The sequence below is a fragment of the Mirounga angustirostris genome, unplaced genomic scaffold, assembly GCF_029215605.1.
Source record: "Mirounga angustirostris isolate CCGP_5_RB_7025 unplaced genomic scaffold, mMirAng1.0.hap1 SCAF_4, whole genome shotgun sequence".
Lineage (NCBI taxonomy): Eukaryota > Metazoa > Chordata > Mammalia > Carnivora > Phocidae > Mirounga > Mirounga angustirostris.
In genome coordinates this window covers 155,972,142-155,978,801 of record NW_026991712.1, presented here as the reverse complement: position 1 = coordinate 155,978,801, position 6,660 = coordinate 155,972,142, and the positions used below count along the sequence as shown (strand labels likewise).

Sequence of the window (6,660 nt, the reverse complement as noted above, 5' to 3'; positions counted from 1 at the left end):
TTGGTCTTCTGGGGGCAGTCAGGAGAAGAGGGGGTTTGTGCTCCATTGTCCTCTTCACTCACTGCACCCCTCCTTAAGCTGTAAACTTTAGATCTGACTGTCCCAAAGCTGTCCCTCTTCGGCCAACAAATAGTAATAACAGCAGGTGGCATTATTAAGAGCCACCTCTTGGGCTGGTAATTATTATGCCCCCTGGTTAGGTAAGTAAACTGAGGACATTCTGCCCAGAACTTAGGCTCCAGGGTGTTCTCACTCAGGTCATCCCTGAGCACTGACTGCAAATATAGTCCTTGTGCTCAGAGTGTTTACATATTGGTTTACAGAGGCTGCGTGGTGGTGGCCTCCAGGAGAATGAATGAGTTGGGCAGAAAGTTTTGCTGCTTCTCCTGCTTCTGCCATTTCTGCCATTCTGTTAAATGGCCCCATCCATCCATTCAAAAAGTACCACATATGGACCACCACTGGCAAGTAGTCAGTTTAGCATGTGATGAAGAGCTTGGGCTCTGGAACCTGGTAGGTCTGGGCTGGAAATCTGGTTCTGCTACTCACTACGTATGTGACTTTGAGCAAGTTACTTAACTTCTCCGAGCCTCAGTTTTCTCAATCTGGAAGATGGGGCTAGTAATACTTCCTTTGTAAGTTCTGAAGTTTCTGCTTACTTTTGGACTCTATTGCAAGTCTTCCCCTCCAGTCCACTAATCTTCCCAAAGCCCTAAAGCCCCAATTCCCCCTCATCGTTCTCCACGGCCAACAGGATATAGGCTAGATTGTTTAGCAGGCATTTAAGGCTGGCCACAATTAAATTCACTTTACCACAAATATTTATTTCAGGCTTGCTCTGGGCCAGACCTGTGTTGGGCAGTAAGAACTCATCGGTCTCTGCCCCCCTGCATCTTGCAGGCTAGGGGGAAAGAGGGAAACTCGTGACTCAAACACAGACAATCCAAGACTGAAGGAGAAAGATCCTTCTATGAGAGTTGAGAGCAGGGGGACCTGGCCTTGTCTGAGAGTCACAGGGGGCTTTCCTGAGGAAGCAATGCTATAGGGTCAGAGGGACTTATTTAGGCAAAGTCGCAATAGTGAGGAAGAGAACAGGAACAGAGATTCAAGCAAATGAAATATGTGCAAAGACCCTGAGGCTGGGCTCAGATTGCCAAGGAGAAAGTGGCCAAAGATGAAGGTGGACAGATAAGCAGGGTCAGGGCCTTTGGGGCCTGGATTTTAGTTTCTATCCTGAGGGCAATGGTCTCGATCAAAGGCTTTAAGGCAGAGTTGCACCTGGCAGGAGCAACTGGTGGAATGTACATTTTGAAAACTCACCCTAGACACAGTGTGGAGAAAGGACTGGAGGGAGGGGTTAGTGGACGAGAAGTCAGTCAGGAGGAGGCCAGGCCAGGGATGAGGGGGTGTGGACCAGGTCGGTGGCCATAGGGTGCGGAGAGGTGCACAGATCTGAGAAAAATATAGAAGGTGACTGGTAGGACTTGGTGATGAATTGCACAGGAGGTGAGGGACAAGCGGGAATCTCTGGTTTCTGCAGGTGCAACAGGAAGAAGCCAGAGCCAGGCCCAGAGACAGGAGTGCCAGGTGCTGCAGGCTTAGAGTGGGGAGAGGGAGAGCTGGGTGTGAGCTGCCTGGGAGCCACTCAAGGGTGGATGGTGAGAGGGCAGTCATAGGACCCAGCTATTTAACTGGCTCATTGCTCTGTCCTTCCCTCTCCCCAAACGGGGCTGTCTGTCAATCAATTGTAAAGGTCCATCTGAGCCAAGCCCTGGAGTCCTCTCTGGGAATGGAAAGGTGACAAGCTCTTTCCCTGCCTTCAAGGACCTCACAGTTTAGGAGAGAGAGGAGGCAGCATAAACTCTATTTGCTGTGACGAGGGAGAGGAGGGGCTGTGGGAGCAGGGGAGGGCTTCTAGTTTTGCCTGGTGCCCAGGTCAGCTACCTGCAGCCACCTGTGACCATGTGGGACTATTCAGCATTCCCAGAGGTTCTTGCCTCCATGTTTGTGCAGGTGGTTCCATTGTCCCCATTACCATTGGTATATATCCTCCCCAGCTTCAAAACCTGTCCCAATGGCATTATCTTCAAGAAGCCTTCCTTCCTCCTCCAGTTGCAGTCACCTTTTCACCGAACCCGCAAAGCACACTGTGTACATCTGATTAACACGCTCGTCACATGTAGTGTTGCGGCATGGTTACTTGTGTCCAGATCTGGCTCCCCACGAACTGGAGAGATCTTCCAGGGCAAACGTGTGATTCTTCTGTGTCCCCAGGGCTGGGCACAGAGCGGGCACCGCCGCAGTCGCAGTGTAGGCCGAGTAAGGGGGCGTTTTCTCTGCGGTTCTTGGAAATACTTGGGCATGCTCAGTGTCGCCCATTAGTCCCTTCCTAGAACCAGTTCCCTCACCCACTATTCTCCAACCTTCCGATGCTCCCTCACTTTGGACTTCTCAGGCCCTTCTTCATTTTCCATTCCTCGCCCCCGCCTTTACCCCAGCCTTTATCTTCTAGTAACCGCAGCATCAAGCTTGCCTCAGCAAAGAAATAGACCCAGGCTTTGTGCGGGAGCTGTCAGCGAGCCGGGGACGCGGCTCCTTTAAGAGTGACCAGCGAGGGGGCGTGGTCTGCGGAGAGCAGGCCCGAAAGGGGGCGCGGCTCCTTTAAGAAGCAGCCGGCGGACTGCGAGGAGGCCCCGGGCGGGCAGGCAGGGGCGCGGTCGCTTTTGGAGCTGCGGCACCGCCTGTAGCACCCCGATTCCTCGAAGCGGGGTGCGTCCGCTTTAATCGGGGTGCGAGGTGTCGGGGGGCGGTGTTACATCAGCCGCCACGTGTGGGCCTCTCAGCTGGTGTGGAGGCGGCGGCTCCGCCCCCGGCCCCAGCGGTGGAAAAGTACCGGGGCGCCGAGGTCCCCGCCCCCTTGCCCCGCCCCCAGGCCGGCTCCGGCCCCTCCCGGCCCTCCTGGCTAGCCCCCCTCCCGTCCCGCCCCGGCCCCGCCGCCTTCCACCGCCCGGCGGTGGCTGCGGGGTGCGGGGCGCCGGCTGGGGGTGGGCGCCCCCGACTGCCAGGCCCCCGCCCTCACCTGTGGCCGCCCGGGCCCGCCCCACACGCACCCGGAATGAAGGTTGGGGTAGCGAGGGCGCGGATTTTCCCTGGAGTAGCAGCCCCAAAATAACTCCACGGCCGTAGTCCCTTCCCAAAGCCGTGGCCGGGAGCCGCGGACAAAGATCCCGAGGGCGTCGGGACCCCCTGGCGCGGCTTCCCGGGACCCGCGGGCGCGCGGGAACCCAAACCGGGCCGGTGGGTGGGCGGGCAGATAGGGAGGCAGGCCGGCTGGAAGGGCCAGATAGGCAGCCAGGCCTGCCAGCGGTGCGAAGAGATGGAGTGGGAGCCCGCACGCGGGGCGCAGAGCCGGCCCGCCGGTTCCCGGCCGCGCAGGCCCCCGGCGCGCAGACCCACTGGCGCCCCAGACGGACCGTGACACGCTCTGGTTCCGGCGCTATCCGCACAGCTCCGCGCCCGCCGCCCCCGACCGAGCCGGCTTCGACACGCAGCGACCCCCCCTTCGGGAGCGCGCCCCCCCTCCGTTCTCTCCCGCTTTAGCTCCTTGGTGACAGCGGTGACACCCAGACGCGCGCACCTACCCCCGATCTTTGCGGCGAGACAGACATCCTCGTGCGTGCACCCACACACTTACCCACAGATGCCCGCATGCAAGCGCGATCATACACACACACACACACACACACACACACACACTCACTCACGCCCGCTGGTCCTGGGGCTTAGCCCCGCGGAGCCACCAAACCCAGACCGACGGCAGGACTGACGGAGGCGCGGGCCGCAGCTCTCCATTCCCCAAGCCCCCTTACCATGCTGCAGCCCCCGGCCCAGGCGTGCTGGGTCCGCACCGCGGTGCGCCCAGGTGGCTTTCTTAAAGGGAAAGTTGCATCAGCCTCCCGAGGCTCAGTGCCGCCGCGAGTCCGCCCGCCCCGCCGCGCCGCTCGCGGCTCCTCCAGAGCTTGTTGTGTTTTGGTTTCTGGAAGGCGGGGGCCAAGAGTTTGGTGAAAGTTTGGAGAGTGGAGAAGGCTTGGGAGACCTAGCCAAGTCCCTCCCCTCCCTGAACAGCTCCCCTGGCCGCTCTTCCCCCCTCCCGCATTTCATCCCCACCCCACTGGCCGACTTCTCAGGCTCCTCCTCCCAGGGAATAAAATTACAAGCCTCTCCAGCTTTCAGATGATTGATCCCCAGGAAACCCTGGGAGTGGGCTCCACAAAGGAGCCCCCTTCTTCTCCCTTGCCTTGCTGCTCCCCCCCCCCCCCCCCCCCCCCCCGCCCAGCTGGGGCCCTTGGAGGAAGCAGATGTCTTTGCCCACTTCCGACTAGGCTTGGAATAAAGCCAGAAGACCTGGGGCACTTTGGGGGGCTGGGGCTGGAGTTGGCCCTCCAGGCCCCTGGTCTTCTGCGCCTGCGTTGCCCCCAGGGAGAAGTCAGAGCGAATTCCATTCCCTTTGGAGCGGTGCCTCTGGGGACTGTGGGCACAGCTGGGCAAAGCCCCGGTCCTAATCCTCGGAACTGGAGGTCTAGGGGTAATCCTTCCTCCCGGGACACTCCTTGGACCACTGGTTTGGTCAGCCCTACTCTGCTGCTTGTGTTGCTTGGCTGCAGACACCAGTCTGGGCCCCTAATTCCCTCCCTGGGGAGACAGACCTGGGTTCCAATACTAGATAAAGGAAACTTTGCCAAAAGGACTTCGCTGAGCCTCAGTTTCCTCCCTTGTGAAATGGAGAGGATGAGTTGAGGTAAGGCGTATCCTTGTATATAAAACACATCGCTGCAGGCCACCTCCCTGGGCAGCAATGCCGGGCAGTTGGTGGAAAGTTTGCTTCCCTTGTGAGAGCCACCAGTTAGTACTGGCTGTCAGAGGAACAGGTATTGCCCCAGCCTGAGTGGGGCATCTGCTCAGCAGGGGCCCAGCCTAGAGAGATAGTACCTACCCCCCTCACTGTTGTCCGGTCAGGAAACGTTTTATTTGTTCCCTGGGGACAGTCAGCCTCCGGGAAGCTGGTCATACACGCCAAAGTCACACAAGTGAGATTCCACTTTATTAATTTACGGTCAGAGGCATGGAGCAAGATAATAGGTATCAGGCACAGACATTTCCTGCCCACAGGAGTGCTCTCAGGCCATACACAGTCCATGTCACAAACTTTCCCCAGGGCTGTACGCTCAGACCTTACAGCCTATTTACATTGGAGACCTGATTAGATCTGGAAAGACACTTTATCTCATCACCAGATTATTTGCATTTTTACTTTGTTCCCAAACAGCATGTTTGGGAGTTCTGTTCTACGAACGAATCGCAGGTGTCTTGTGTGTGTGCGCGTGCGCACGAGTGCGCCTCTTCCCGGGGCTGTCTGCTGGGCCTGTATCCGCTTACCCTGTGGATTTGTGTAGGTCGATCTGTGTTTGTGGAGGGGTGATTGTGCACTGCAGCAACTCTGTGTGTGTGTGTGGGGGGGTGTATGCCCCCAACTCCGGGGACTGGGCATGTCTAATCCAAGCCCTCCTTGATTCTCCTGCCTAGGACATACATTCTGTTTCTGGTCTCTCTCTCCTTCCCTCTCCCCTGAAGCTTGTCAGAAAGGGGCCACCATACAGGGAAGGCAGAATGGAGGCTCTTGGAAGAGGCCCCCAGGTAGGGAGCAGGGACAAGGAAGTGTGTGAGAGGGTGTTTCAGTGGCCTTCTTCCCCATTGAAGCAGTAGCTGGAGGGTGAAGGGGCACAAGAAGAGGGCCTCAAGCATTATCAGTGAAGTTTCTGATGATTATTATGGCCCAAGGAAACCGAGACTTCCTACCTCACACTAAGGTGTCCATATGAAGCAAGGCATGTTCAGGATACTCAGAGCCAGCCGCCCAGGAGGCCCTCAGGCTCTGGGGCTGGGGGCAGGGGAGGGTGAGGTGCTTAGGGTTCAGCTCTCTGAGGCCTTATTGGGAGGATCGTTTGGCATTAATTCGGGGGCAAGGAGGCAGTTATCCCCTTAGTCCATGGGTTGGGAGGAAAAGATTTCCCCTGGGGTATTTGGTGGGGAAGTTGGAGATTTGCCCATGAGGGTTTTGCTAGAAAGAGATGACATAACACAAAATATATTTGTATGCATATAGAGAGACTCATGGATGTGTGCACTTTAAGCACCTTGATCCAGAAAGGGCTTTAGGCAGCCATACAGTGAGTTGAATCCCGAGGAGAAACTTGAGAAAGATTTTGGCTCCATGAGACAGGGATGAGAGCGGCGGTTTTTTTTTTTTTTTTCTTCCCCCAACTAGAATGAGGCCCCAAGGGAGGCAGGTCTGGGCCGAGCCCAGGTCAGAACTGGGATGGCCTTCGTCCCTGGCTGTGAGCTCCTGGCCCTGGGCAGCTGGTCCACAGAGTGGGAAGGGCATGGCTAGCCTGGACCACTGTCAGGAGAGTAAGGGGATCAGGCCTAGGACAGACAGGAGGACCAATGGGGTCCGATGACCTGCTTCTTCCTGGGGCAGGGCAGCAAGAGGGCAGGCAGCCTACGGTGGGGCCCCACCCACTGTGGGCTAAGGTGTGTCTCCCAAGCCTCCAGTTACAGTGCTATTTCCTGGGAAGGTTGCACCCAGCGTCAGATCCCCCG

At 57.5% G+C, this 6,660-nt stretch overlaps 1 protein-coding gene across 1 annotated transcript in view; it reads right to left on the bottom strand.

Annotated features, from left to right (window-relative positions):
• The window catches only part of SLC6A9 (solute carrier family 6 member 9), a 32,779-nt gene extending 28,681 nt beyond the window's left edge, over positions 1-4,098 (bottom strand). The window contains exon 1 of the mRNA XM_045897868.3: positions 3,870-4,098. The gene's annotated coding sequence lies outside the window, so the exon portion shown is untranslated. The remainder of the gene's footprint in view (positions 1-3,869) is intronic.
• Between the last annotated feature and the right edge of the window lie 2,562 nt (positions 4,099-6,660).